This window comes from Martes martes (assembly GCF_963455335.1).
Source record: "Martes martes genome assembly, chromosome: 4".
Classification (NCBI taxonomy): Eukaryota; Metazoa; Chordata; class Mammalia; order Carnivora; family Mustelidae; genus Martes; species Martes martes.
Window position 1 is genome coordinate 175,568,360 of NC_137891.1, and position 15,050 is coordinate 175,583,409.

At 39.4% G+C, this 15,050-nt stretch overlaps 1 protein-coding gene across 5 annotated transcripts in view; it reads right to left on the reverse strand.

Moving 5' to 3' along the window:
- CDC42 (cell division cycle 42) overlaps nt 1-15,050 on the reverse strand; it is a 48,564-nt gene that overhangs the window by 22,265 nt on the left and 11,249 nt on the right. Inside the window, exon 1 of one of the 5 annotated variants that reach the window (XM_080800434.1) lies at nt 9,036-9,116. The exons of the other annotated variants lie outside the window; for them this stretch is intronic. The gene's annotated coding sequence lies outside the window, so the exon portion shown is untranslated. Of the gene's footprint in view, nt 1-9,035; nt 9,117-15,050 lie in introns of those variants that run through there. 5 annotated transcript variants of the gene reach the window in all.

The window sequence follows — 15,050 nt, forward strand, 5'->3', positions numbered from 1 at the left end:
CAAGCCTAGATCAAGAGTCAAGACACAAAACCAACTGAGTCACCCACGTGTCTCCTCTCTCTGTATTCTTAAGCACAAATTCATTAAAACTAAATGACAAACTTTCTGAGGGCAACCTTTAAGGTTTTCTAATGGAAGGTAATAGATTCGTGTAACAGAGATGTGTTCTGAATTAGTTTGGCTAGATCACTGAACAAACATTACTATTTTGAGAACTTTCAGAAGTCTGTATCTTTTCCTGTCTCAGAAGAATAAACAGCCCCCCAAGTCACCTGGGCCCTTCTTTGTGTGTCCTGCCTAAAAAGCTGGAAAAGAATATCCAAAGTACATAAACTTCATTTATAAATAACAGTAATTTTTTTAACTTTGAAGTCAGGAAAACTGGGTTTTAATCTCTGCTCAGCACTTACTAGTGACCTGGGCAAGGTTCTTAATCTCTTTTTGCCTAAATGTTCTCATTTGTAAAACAGAACTAATTATGTCAACACCCTGCACGGCTGTTATATAAAGATTAAATAAAAAGACCTCACAGCTCACAGCACATACCCAATATACAAAAATTCATCTACCAAGTGTGCTAGTTAAATCGATCCTACTTCACATATTTTCATCCTGTGGGTCAAAACTTAAACTGGTGGATTATTACCTAATCAAAACTTTTCACAGTTTGCACATAATAGGTATACCAAAAACGTAAGTTAAAATGAACCGAATGTATTTGCTATTTAGCTAATGATGCACACACAAAAAAAAATGAAACAAGAAATCCACCCAAATATTTTTCCCCTGAAGACTTCTGAATTTTTCTTTTGTTATTTCCTGTAACTTATTTCTGTATTTTACAGAGTAGTTTCTAAAAATAAGTTACCTAACAGGTGTTAACAAAATAATTTAGTATAAAAATACAGCCAATCACTACTGTTAAATGACGAATTATTCAAATGTTTTTAGTCTACAAATCATCACTACCTACATGTTTGAATTTAGCCTCTAAATCAGTAATTCCAAAATTATCAGACCGCCAGAATTACCTGGAATGGGTTTATTAACAATTCAGATTCCCAGACCCTCACCCCAAATCTAATAAATCAGAACTCAACACTCCCAGGGCGCCTGGGTGGTTCAGTAGGTTAAAGCCTCTGCCTTCGGCTCAGGTCACAATCCCATGGTCTTGGGATGGAGCCGCCCCCCCCCCCCCCCCCCCGCATTGGGCTCTCTGCTCAGCAGGGAGCATGCTTCCTCCTCTCTCTGCCTGCCTCTCCGCCTACTTGTGATCTCTGTCAAATAAATAAATAAAATCTTTTAAAAAGGAAAAAAAAAAAAAAGAACTCAACACTCCCTACATAATCTAATGTACAATGAAGCTTGAGAACTACTACTTCACATGATAGCAAGACAAGGAATACCAGCAACACGAGAATCTAAGCTAAGTATTCCCAGCATTTTAGATCATCTAGAAGTGAACTTCTTAAAGAAGAATCAAAATTACCTATAAGAATTAGGGGTATCAACCAGGCATTTTACATATTTAGTAAGGAAAAACTCGTGTTAAATATTGAGAGCGCATGACCCAAGATACTTCAAAGCTGCTTCAATTACTGGCTTAACCTAAAAGTGTTCTCAACTAATATATTAGGAGCAAATACTTAAATAGTTCTTACTATGTGCTACATACTGTTCTAAACATATTACACATTTTTGTACATTTCATCCTCCCAACAACCCTACATGGTATGTACTATATTATCCCCATTTTGCAGGTAAGAAAAGTGTGAGGCTCAGTAAAGTTAAGTCAGCCAAGATTACTCAGCCAGTTAATGGCAGAACTGGAATTTAAATCCAAGTGGTATGACTGCCAAGCCCCTGCTCTAAAACACTATTCTAGTCACTACCTCTCCTGAGAAGTGACAGTGAGTAAAACAAACATGATTACTGCAAATGGAGTGGCAAGCATATACCAATGACAGCTGCCAGCACTGGGAAGAGGAAGAGAGAGGAGGAAGCAACAAACAGAAGCTAAGTTCATTTCCTATTTATTTCTTCACCCTGCAGACAACTACTAGATTTTATTGGGAGAAGAGAACAAGAATTAGTATGACAGGGTTTGCTCTTCCCCTTTCTATATTCCCAGAAATCTTCCATTTCTTTGGCTTCCTGACCTAAACTCAACAGTTTGTCAGAAACTGGTTTTGGGTCCCCTGCTAAAAACACTGGTTCAACAGTCAGACTGGGTCTACCACTCTAGCTATATGACCTTAATCAAGTTACTTAACTTGTCTGTTGACTGTTTTCCCTTCTCTAAAAATGAAAATAGTTATGACCTTCTTCATAGACTATGTTGATTAATACATGTAAAGAATTTAGAACAGTGCCTGGCATACAGTAAATGCTTACTAAATGTTAGCTATTACTCTTGAATAATTAAAGGCACTTTTAAGTCAATATAAAATTTTAAAATAGCAACAATTCCAACCCACTTAGAAAAGAACACATAAATTTTTTATTTCCAAAATAATTATAGTACTCATTGTTCTTATTACAAATGTAGTCAAATTTAGCTGTAACTACAAAGTGGTCAAGCCGCAATTTAATTAAGACAATTCTACAAAGAATTTGACATGTATTAAGAAGTCACCAGATGAGCCACAGATGGGGAAGGAGCAGGCAACCAGGGAAAAGACTGTGGCTTTGCAATACATAAAACGTCAGCTTCAGCAACATGGAAGTAACTAGGCCAGACATGTCTGTGTCCTATGCTAGCTTCCTTTTCAAAACATGTCCAATCACTACAGCAGCAAAGAGGCTATGTAGTACCAATTACCATTCTGCTATCCAGAGCATCTAGAAAAGTTATTTTACATCAATAACTAAACACTCTCTTTAATACTGAAGTTCAGTCATACCAGCACTTAGAACTGGGGCTGGTCAACTTTTAGCACAAAAAGTGATTCTGCCAAAAAAAAATAAAAAGTAAAAAAATTTTTTTTAAAAAAGTGATTCTGCCAATCACAAGCAAAATAAATTGTGAAATAAGGAGTATCTTCCATATTCCTTCCCAGTACCCACCATTCCACCACAGAGCCACACTAAAACCTCTCTCTCTTAGGTTCTTAAATGCTTGAGAAGTCCAATTACCTGTTGAGAATATCAGAACTCAGCCCCTTTAAGTTTTCTAGAGTCCTTGAGCTCTAAATTTAAAGTCATGGAACCCTCTCTGTAGTATCATTATTACTGGCTAGCTGCCCACTAAACTCCACCAGACAATCCAGTCCCTAGGGAAAAGATCTGTATGGGGGAAAAGGAGGCTTCCTAGCTACAGATGTCCCATGCCCAGTGGTTCATTCTAGGCACATACCATAAACAGTGCATGAAAAGATTTGAAGATTAAGTTTTGCTAATAACAAGCATCTTTTGCAAAAGATGTACTTCTCAATCAGATTATAAAACTCGTGTCAAATATTAACAGTAAACAAACTGAATGAAAAGCAAGTTTAAAAAAGTGGAAAAGAAAAATAAACATATAAATAAACAAATAAAGCAAGTCAAATTTTTGGTACTTTCACTGTAGTAAAAATAAGTTTTTGGTCTTTCTCCTGGGTTCCTGGTACAGAGCTACTAAAATCCCTGGAATTTCCAAATGACAGTAGTGTCTTGCCTTTCATAATGACACCTTCCATCACAGAAGAGTTTATGCTAAAGTAACTTAGGATGACATTAGGATGGGGCCTCCAACAGCTTCAGGAAGGGACTGCTCACCAGAAAGATCAAGTGATTAAAGGGCTGGAACTTTACCAACCTCAGGAAGGGGCACTGGGAAGCCCACTGGAGATTGAGCTCCGTGAAAACTCCTGAACAGAGATCTAGAACAAGTTGGTGAACACAAGCATGTGGAGGAGTGTGCCACGCAGAGGAAGGACAAAGCAGCTTTGTGCCCCACCCCCACCCCACACTTTGTCTATACATCTCTTCCTTTTGACTACTGAGTTATTTCCTTAACAGTAAATGAGTAAATGTATTTCGAGTTCTGTGAGTCATTCTAGTGAACTGTCAAACCTGGGGGGGGGGGGTCAGGGGAACAGGCTAGGCAAAAGGCTAGACAGCCTGAGCACCCCATTTACAACTGGTGCTTGAAATGGAAGCAGTCTTGTGAGATAAGCTCTTAAAACCATGGAGTCTATACTCACTCTTAGAGTCAGTGTCAGAATTGAATAGACATAAGTGGTACCAGAAAAAAAGACAGTTTTCACACCAATGTGAAATACACTAAAATAATACTGTTTTCACCCTCAATACATTTCACCCTGAAGTAACCCATTTCATACCGAAGAAACAGGAAAGAAGAGGCACTACACAAATCAAGACAATAGTGACCCTGAACTTCACAAGCCTTACCTATCCAATAGTGTGGCTGCAGGATTAGACAGAACAAATAAAATCAGCACCACCTGTCTCTCCTCAATCAAATCCAGTCACGTCAGAGTGTATGTTATATTACCTTTTGCTATAAATTATAGTAGCACATGCAAAGCGTAATTTTTAAAACATCTGCCCATGTGACTGTTAAGTAACCCAAAACAAAGTACTCAAACTACAGAGATGTATCCCATGCATTCACATGTATACAGGTCTTCTAACACATCATCTTGTTTGGTTTTCCTATTATACCTCCATCATAATTACCTTCCTCCCCCAAAACAAACAATATACTATAAAAGGAATATTTTTAACCTTGAAATAAATGTTAAGCTTCAAACAAAATTTAAGAGAGGTCAATTATGAGTTCACCTGATATTACACAAAGGAACCAAAATAAATAATAAGAACTTTTTTTTAGAATTGAAATCCCTTTCATGAACTAACTTAATCCCATCATTTTGCAGCTATTCTGGCCTAAAAGCAAAGGGCTTATCCCAAAGCCAGATTGTTAACACCCATGTATCCTGATACTCTTTTCCAACTCTTCAGACTTCAAGCAAATAAAGAACAAACCACATAAAGACCATTCTTTTCCAACTTTATAATTTGTTTTCAGAGTCCTCAGTAAACAGCAAATAATCTTAGAAAACTTTGGCATGCATTCAAAAAGCCAAAGCAATACAGCTACTGCTCCAAGTGATCTGCCCTAATTAAAATACAAAAGAAGCTTAATATGATCAACAGTTTGCCTTAGTTTTCAATAGTAAGCATATCCACTCCAATTTGGAAAATAAAATTAGGATTCTGTAAAATATTTTTCAATTACTAAAAAGGAGACAACCCTGTGTTGGTAAAGATAGTCCCCCACCTCCCCCACCCCCACCTGGTGGGTCCCTTAGGTCCCTTAGCTCCTATACATCTGGCTGGGTATACTAAGAAATGCAAGGTCACCGGGGCCATGCTGTATGGGTTATGTTTGCAGCAAACGATCTTGAAGAATACAGTAATGTCTCCCTCTAGGACAAAGAGCAGTGTTACTTCCTGCTTGCTATTAAACAGTGGGTTCCCCAAGCTCAACTTGAGCTCCTAAGCTGTGACACAAACCCACTGCATCTCCCCATGGAAGTCTTAGGGGCGAGAGAAGCAATACAGACACTGATCTGCTGCTGGCTGTGCGTTTAGTAATTAAATTCTTTGTCTCTGACCCAGAAGTCTCATGTCTTCAGCCAGCATCCATAGAACAATACCAGGCTAATCTATTAGCTTTAAGGAGAGTAAATTAAAATCCCAGACCTATTTACTTGATTGAACTTTGTGAGACATCATCATTTTGTTGTGAATTTAAGTTTTGTATGTAAATAATAAAGCTTAGTTTCTTACACTAACTACCAGATACATGGTCTTAAATATTTTATTCATTACTTAAATTTTTTCTTTATAGAAAATCCTCCTGAAATAATCTTAAAGGTTTTTTTTTACACCATCTCCTCCACACTCCCAAGCCAGCTAGCACATCTTCTCTAGAAATTGGTTGTTTTAGTTTGTTTATGGTTCCATCTTCTATGTGTCTATTTTAACAGGAAGAAATTAGTGAAGGCCAGAATCCTATCATCAAGGAAGGGGGTGAGCATATAAAAATGACGGAAATTATGTATTATTGTTTTGCTTTAAGGTAGTAAGGCTAATAAAATTTTTAACTTAAAAAAAAACTTATTTTGTTCTCTATCCTTGAAAAGCTGTGAATAAATTATTTTCCCCCAAAACTCCACTTATTCACTCCTCGCATTAAGTCATTATAGAAATTTAAAGGACAAGGTCTTCATGGTACATGTCCAAAAGCCCTGTTGCTTTTCTCTTGTTGATTTTCGACAAAAGACTGGTGCATATATGCAAAACTGGTAGATATTTTACCAAAAAAAGGTCAAAAAAAAAAAAAATCAAGAGAAGTAGACCCAGTCAGAATGTAAGTGGTAACAGCACTACTACAGCTTTTCACTGCTGTAAGATACTGGGGCTTCTCCCCTAAATGTACTTTTCAGATGTTGCATAAAACAAAGGTACCTTTGGGTTTCTGACAAATACATAGCATCCCAAGTTCTTTGTGCAAAGATCTCTCCCACAGAATGGCTGCGAAACTCCTAGTTATCTCCAGCTGCCGATTAAATGCATCAATATAGGGGCACCTGTATGGCTCTGTTGGTTAAGCGTCCAACTCTTGATTTCGGCGCACATCGTGATCTCACCAGATCTGAGCGCGGAGCCTGCTTGGGATTCTTACTCTCCCTTTCCCTCTGCTCCACCTCCTACCAACCCTGCCGCCCTCCCCCTCCACCACCGCTTCCCCATACATGCACACTCCCTCAAAAAAAAAAAAAAAGGCATTAATAAATGCAGAGTGTCAGATGGCAAATATTAACCACTCATTAAAGCAATTATTCAAATTCCTCCATTTTCTGCCACTTGTGAAAGAAACTGATACATGTGAAATCACGATCTACATTAAGAGAGAAGGGTTCTATGGGTCCTGGGGTAGACAAAACTGAAGCAGCACTCATAAAGATCCTGAATCTACATGGGAAAAGATGATGTCTGCGGTGCTAGAAGTTTGTTGTGTCAGCTTCATTTATGAAAATGACTTCATTCCAAAATGTCTGATCCAGTAAGAACTCAAGTCCTTATTTTTATGATAAAGTTGAGTTTGCCTCAAATTGGCAAAAACCAAGGGATACTAGCCAGTCATCATTTTATATTATACTTGTGATCCAAAAAAATAAACAAAACACTTAAAAATTCAAGTAGTAAAGATTTAAATAAGATAATTTTTAAGGGGCGCCTGGGTGGCTCAGTGGGTTAAAGCCTCTGCCTTCAGCTCAGGTCATGATCCTAGGTTCCTGGGATCCAGCCCCGCATCAGGCTCTCTGCTCAGCAGGGAACCTGCTTCCTCCTCTCTCTCTGCCTACTTGTGATCTCTGTCTGTCAAATAAATAAATAAAATCTTTAAAAAAAAAAAAAAAAGATTATTTTTAAATTTAACATTTCCGGGGCACCTGGGTGGCTCAGTCGTTAAGCGTCTGCCTCTGGCTCAGGTCATGATCCCAGGGTCCTGGTATCAAGCCCAGCATCAGGCTCTCTGCTCGGCAGGAAGCCTGCTTCTCCCTCTCCCACTCCCCCTGCTTGTGTTCCCTCTCTCCCTGTGTCTCTGTTAAATAAATAAATAAAATATTTTAAAATTAATTAATTAGTTAATTAATTTAACATTTCCAAAAAATTTAGTATAACTGAAGAGTATGTAATAATGTATAAGAGTATTATTTAATTAGAAGAAAACTTTTTCCTCAAAATATTCAAGACCTGTAAATTAGGGAGGAGAGGAGAGGGACATCCAAAATATATTTCTCCAATAAGACAGACGGCATCAGCAGATAAAACTACAGGAGTTACTCCATAGATCACACATTCACAAGACAGTATTTGCTTAACGGTGAGAAAGCCTCTGGGTGTGTTCTCTATAGCAAGAACCACTTCACAGTGTAAACAGGTACTAGTAGTATTGTGTTCAACTTACAATTCCAGGAGGAAAGGCACAACTTGACAAAAAAAATTTTTTGGATCCTAAGGTCATGTGCAATAACACAGACAAACTTTTGATAACAGTCTTGATCTACTTTTCCACACAGAAGGGGACTTATCCACTTAACCACCTAATAAATACCATCATTATCCTATACCTAGCTTTAACCCCCTTTGCCCGGAACAAAGTTCAGGTCTCCTTGGAGCAACAACCTGAAGTGGAGTACCCAGAAAATAAACAAGTAAGTAACACCTACACACTCTGTAACATTACTGACACCCTCATATGCAATTTTCCCACTCTGGTCTCTTAATTAAGGGCAGTATCATTCTATTCTCTTGAGAAAGGGCAAGGAGATACTAACACATTCAAAGTTCCCCTTAGTTTCAGAAAAAGAACAGATAACTATGGGCGCCCGACTGGCTCAGTCAGTAGAGTATGAGACTCTTGGTATCAGGATGTGGAGTTTAAGCCCCACATTGGCTGTAGAGATTACTTAAAATCAAAATCTTTAAAAAACAACAACAACAAAAAGAACAGATAACTAAAGACACGAGCATTTTGCTTATCCTAAATCTCAAATCTGAATTTGCCACAGCTCTGAGGTCTAGACAGAGAGAAAAGAACAGGGAAAAAAGAAGACGAAAATTGTTCAACCAGCTTCCAGGCATCTTACTCTGCCCATCTAATCAACTGCTGATTGCCTGGTACTATTTAAATTATCCAATATGGTTTGCACTTATTTCAAAGTCTAAGCCTTTATTCACATCATCTCTCTAAACCCTGGATGTCTGGCCTTACAACTCCTCCTATTTCTATTCTAGCTTTCCACCCCCAATTCCTACCTTATCTGAGACACTTTCCCTAACTATTACAGCTATCAAAAACTGCCCCAATTCTCTGAACCCCCATGGCAAGACCCTTCTTAGTCCTTAGATCTCATTTCATACTCCTCTCCCCTTCGCTTCCTATGCTCTAACAACACACAGGCTTCTTTCTATTTCTCCAATATGCCCTGTCCATCCTGCAGGTTATCATTGATACTTGCTGGTACTGTTCCCCTGCTCTGAAAGCTGCTGACTTCTCCTTTGGATCTCAGCTCAAATCATCCTCTTCTCAGAAAAGCCTCCCCTGGGCAGACTATCCCCAGTAATATCCAGCTTCTGCCCTCCTTACTTCTCTCATATTACCCTGTTTATTTCCTTTACAGTATGGTCATAATCTATAATTATCTTGTTTGTTATACTGCAGTAAAGGAGACATAAAAAATAAGGAAATCTCTATAAAAGTAGGGACTCTGCTGTGTTGCCAGAAAACAGTTCAATACTGAACACACAACAGGCCCTTGCTGAACTAATGACTCACACAACTCCGTACCTGATCATGCTAGTTTTTTTCACACGTGTCTACTCTAATAGATTTTAAGCTCCGAAAAACTAGGCTTGCACTTCCCAAGGGACCTAATGCAGTACTGACTTAATATTAAGGGGAAATTTTTTTAAATTAAATTCAAAATAAATAACTTTTTAAAAACCTTGCTGACTGAAGTTAGTAACATGAAAAAAGCACGGGATTTCTAAAGACAAGCAAATATGGGTTCAAATCTTAGCTCCACTTCAATGTGTGAGCCCAGCAAATTACTTCACTTCTATACCTTAAATTTCTCATCTAGGCAGTAACATCTAAGGTATAAACCTGCGGTAAAGAGAAACAATGTATATAAAGCAACTAAATAGATCACTTGGCACAGAATAAACACCTAATATGGCATTCTCATCCCCAACTAAACTTGCAAAACCAAAATGGCCCTAGGATAAAGATCAGAACTACAATTGTTAAATGAAATCATGGAAACACTATAAATAAGAGGAAACTCAGAAAAATCCTCACTTCTACTTGACAGGCTTATTTGCTAAATTAATCCTTTCTAAAATCCTCACACTTTGATCTTGAAGAACAGTTTAAACTAAATGTCATGTTCGTAGTGAGAGGATTTGGAGTGTTAACAGAAAGGGTTGTAATCCAACTCTATTTTAAGAAGAGATAAACTAACAAAATTCTACAAGTATTTATTGTAGAATAATATGCTCAAGGAAGATAATCTAAGAGTAGTAATCAAGCACAGAGGCTTTCAAGTCAAGCAGCCCTGAATCCATATCCTCTTCTTGTGCAACTTTGGGCAAACTTGTCAACCCCTCTAAGGGGCGCCTGGGTGGCTCAGTCAGTTGAGCGTCTGCCTTCAGCTCAGGTCATGATACCGGGGTTCTGGGATTGAGCCCCATATCAGGCCCTCTGCTCTGCAGGAAGTCTGCTTCTCCCTCTGCCCCTCACCCCTCTCCCTCAAATAAACATTAAATTAATTTAGTTAATTAAATTAAATCTTAAAAAAGACTGTTTCTCCATCCATAAAACAAATAGTATTAACATCACAGGCTGTAAGAATTAACTGGGTTACTCTTCTGTACAGCACTTAACGCTCAAATGTGAACTCTTTTTTAGCACCATAAAGCAACCCAAATAACCAATCAATTTAGAATCTGATTATCTAGACAATCTTGTATAGGGGGTTGTGTTTATACTACATCAAAGTGCTAGGTGACAGCCAATCACTTACTCTTTAAAACAAAATCTGGTTTTAGATTAGGACATAATACACAAGGCAAATTTCTGCTTTCAAAACAAGAGAAAAATAAGAAACAAGGCTTCCCCATCTGGGCCACCTACCAAAATTTAACATGTACATTCTTTGACCCAGCAACTCCACTTCTCCAAGTATGCAAAGAGGTAAACATAAGGCTGTTTACCACAGCCTTGCTTACAGGAACTAAAACAGGAGACTACCTACATGTAAACTAACAAGAGAATGGTAAGCTATAGCACAAAGAAATATTACACAACTATTAAAAAGAATAAGCCAGGGACGCCTGGGTGGCTCAGTTGGTTAAGCGGCTGCCTTCGGCTCGGGTCATGATCCCAGGGTCTTGGGATCGAGTCCCACATCGGGCTCCTTGCTCAGTGGGGAGCCTGCTTCTCCCTCTGCCTCTGCCTGCGTCTCTGTCTGCCTGTGCTCACTCTCTCTGACAAATGAATAAGTAAAATCTTTAAAAAAAAAAAAAGAAAGAATAAGCCACAGTGCCTGATAGGAGACAAAACTATGCCCCCTCCCCAAATTTTTATTGTTGAAATTCTAACCCCCAGTACCTCAGAATACGACTGACAGTATTTGGAGACAGAGCCTTTAAAGAAGTAATTAAGGTAAAATGAGGTCATATTGGTGGGCCCTAACCCAATATGGCTGGTGTGCTTATAAAGAGATTAGCACACAGACAAAGAGGGAAGACCAGATGAAGACACTAAACGTTAGCTACCTACAGCCAAGAGAGAAGCCCTCAGAAGTACTAGCCCTGTCAATACCTTGATCTTGGGCTTCTAACCTCCAGAAGTATCAGGAAATAAATTTCTACTATTTAAATCATCTATGGGGCAACTGGGTGGCTGGGTTAAAGCCTCTGCCTTCAGCTCAGGTCATGATCCCAGGGTCCTGGGATCGAGCCCCACATTGGGCTCTCTGCTCAGCAGGGAGCCTGCTTCCTCCTCTCTCTCTCTCTGCCTGCCTCCCTGCCTATCTGTGATCTCTGTGTGTCAAATAAATAAATAAAATCTTTAAAAAAAAAATCATCTAGTCTTTGTTATGGCAGCCATAGCAAACTAATACAGTGCCAACTCGGAAGACCTCCAAAATGTATTAAGCTTTTAAAATGCAGGAGCAGGGGCACCTGGGCGGCTCAGTGGGTTAAAGCCTCTGCCTTCAGCTCAGGTCATGATCTCAGGGTCTTGGGATCAAGCCCCGAGTCGGGCTCTCTGCTCATCAAGGAGCCTGCTTTCTCCTCTCTCTCTCTCAGTCTGCCTCTCTGCCTACTTGTGATCTCTGTCAAGTAAATAAATAAAATCTTTAAAAAATAAAATAAAAGGGGCGCCTGGGTGGCTCAGTGGGTTAAAGCCTCTGCCTTCGGCTCAGGTCATGATCCCAAGATCCTGGGATCAAGCCCCACATCGGGCTCTCTGCCCAGCAGGGGGCCTGCTTCCTCCTCTCTCTCTGCCTGCCTCTCTGCCTACTTGTGATCTCTGTCTGTCAAATAAATAAATAAAATCTTTAAAAAAAAATAAAATAAAATAAAATAAAATGCAGGAGCAACCTGGGTGGCTCAGTGGTTAAGCATCAGGCATCAGGCTCCTGCTTCTCCCTCTCCCTCTGCCTGCTGTCCCCCCACTTGTGCTCACTATGTCAAATAAATAAAATCTTAAGAAAAAAAAAGTTTTTAAAATGCAAAGCAAACGAAGCACCTGGGAGGCTTAGTCAGTTAAGCATCGGACTCCTGATTTTGGCTCAGGGTTGTGGGATCAAGCCCCACATCAGGCTCCACTCTCACTGGGGAGTCCACTTGAGATTCTCTCTCTCCCTCTCCATCTGTCCCTCTTAAAACATTTGTATCCCCCTTTAAAAAAATAATTGCAGGAGTGCCTGGGTGGCTTAGTGGGTTAAAACCTCTGCCTTCGGCTCAGGTCATGGTCTCAGGGTCCTAGGATGGAGGCCCACATCAGGCTCTCTGCTCAGCAGGGAACCTGCTTCCTCCTCTCTCTCTGCCTGCCTCTCTGACTACTTGTAATCTCTATCAAATAAATAAATAAACTCTTTTTAAAAAATTAAAAAATAATTCCACTTTAGACAATTTATCCAAAATGGATAAAATACTTTATCAAGAAGTGCTCCTGGGTGGCTCAGTCATTAGAGGAGTCTGCCTTCCACTCAGGTCATAACCCGAGCGTCCCGGGATCGAGCCCTGCATCGGGCTCCCTGCTCTGCGAGGAGCCTGCTTCTCCCTTTCCTACTCCCCCTGCTTGTGTTCTCTCTCTCGCTGTCTCTCTCTGTCAAATAAATAAATAAAATCTTAAAAAAAAAAAAACTTTATCAAGAAACAATGGAATGTTCTAACAGCAAAATAGTTAATGCAAAAGAAAAGTGATAAAGTAACAATATACCACATGATGAAATGCTTTACATATTAAAAATAGTTGTGAAGACTACCAATATAACACAATGTTATTAAAAAGATGTATTATTGGGGCACGTGGGTGGCTCAGTCAGGCAGGCATCCGCCTTCAGTTCAGGTCATGATCCCAGGATTCTGGGATCAAGCCCCAGCTTGAGCTCCCTGCTCAGCGGAGAGCCTGCTTCTCCCTCTGCTCCCCTTCCCCCCCGACTCATGCTCACTCTCTCACTCTCTCTCTCTCTCAAATAAATAAAATATTTAAAAACAAACATGTATTACCACTAATTATTAAAATTTTGAGTTCTCATGTGTTAAAAAAATGCAAAAGGAGTTAAACAGTAGCTGTGTTGGCACATTCACGGGTATCAGTTAAAGAACAAGACCCAAGCACCTAACAGATCTTATCCAATCTTCCCTGCATCAGGACACAAGTTGGGACTTAGAGCATGTTACAATAGGCTTCTGTTCTTCCAAGAAACAACTCTATTAACTGCTAAGTCAGCAAGACATTTAAGCGCTTGTTATAGCACTACATTGGGTAAGACAGAAACCCTGCCTTTAAAGGCCTCCAAAACATTTCAATAATTTACTGAATGCCTACTCTGTGCCAAACACTATGCTAAATAGCTTTACACACATCATATATCACATCATGTGTTTTACTGGTTATAAGCATTACAGAAGAACACAGCTATAGTAGTCTGACTGCTACAAAATTACACTATAAACTACAAGTGCCACAGATTTTCAAAGGAGTAATGATAAATATGGGAGAGTGGTCTAGAAGAATGTGAGAATAAATCTCTAGTTAAATGGAGTATGGGCAGGGCGCCTGGGTGGCTCAGTGGGTTAAGCCTCTGCCTTCGGCTCAGGTCATGATCCCAGGGTCCTGGGATCGAGCCCTGCATCGGGCTCTCCGCTCAGCGGGGAGCCTGCTTCCCCCTCTTTCTCTGCCTGCCTCTCTGCCTACTTGTGATCTCTCTCTGTCAAATAAATAAATAAAATCTTTTTTAAAAAAATAAATAAAAAATAATTAAATAAATGGAGTATGGGCAGAAAGAGTACAAGCAGTGCCAACGTGCAAAGTGGAAGAAACAAAAAAACTGGGGAAGTCCAAGTCATACAGACTCCAAAAGCTAAGCAGAGGGGTTTTCATTTAACCCGGGTGGGAAATTCATGAACACCTTTGTTTTAGACGATCAATCTTGTACCTGTATTCCAAGGTGGACTGCCAAAGGTAACCAGATAAAGGTAAAAGAACTCAGCTAAGAAAGTACTTTAATAATGAAGGATCTGCACAAGGGGAGAAGCATGGAAAACGAGTAGAAAGTTGATGGGTTTGGGACTGGAGGATGGGTTTAAGAAGATGGCAAATTATGAGGAAGTTTTTTAGTTTAGGAAATTAGAGGACTGGTTTGTACCACAAATGGAGAAGTTAGAAGAAGAAACCTTACAGTCAGGCTGTCTGTTCTTAAAGCTCTCTTGTAAGAAAACACATAATAGCCTTTTCACAATCAGTACACAGTAATTTGGTCCTAAGTCTATCAAGGATGAAATCATGTGCCAGCCTGTATCAGAAATCCCACATACAAGCATACAGTGGCCACAAAAAATAAGTCACTATATTATCAAGGCAACAACATACACTATAAAATGAATGACAAACAGAATCTTTCTCTCAAGAAATCACCAAATGAGATGCCAACTACAAAACTGACCATGATTTCCTTTGTTACATTTGATGTGGCAGAGGTACCTTCATTCAGATTCTCATACAATCCATCTTATAAACCACAAGCCGTATTTTAAAAGAACAAGACAAGATTACCAAGACTCTAAATCAAAAAAGTCTACCAATTTTTATGTAGAATTTATTGTTAATGCGGTGAACTTCGACAGACGCATTCAACCATATACTTCAAGGCATAGTCTGACAAACATTAGGCACCGCTGTAACATCAGCACCAAAATCCAGGACGGTGCAGGTCTCCTGGCATGAGCACAGGCATTTC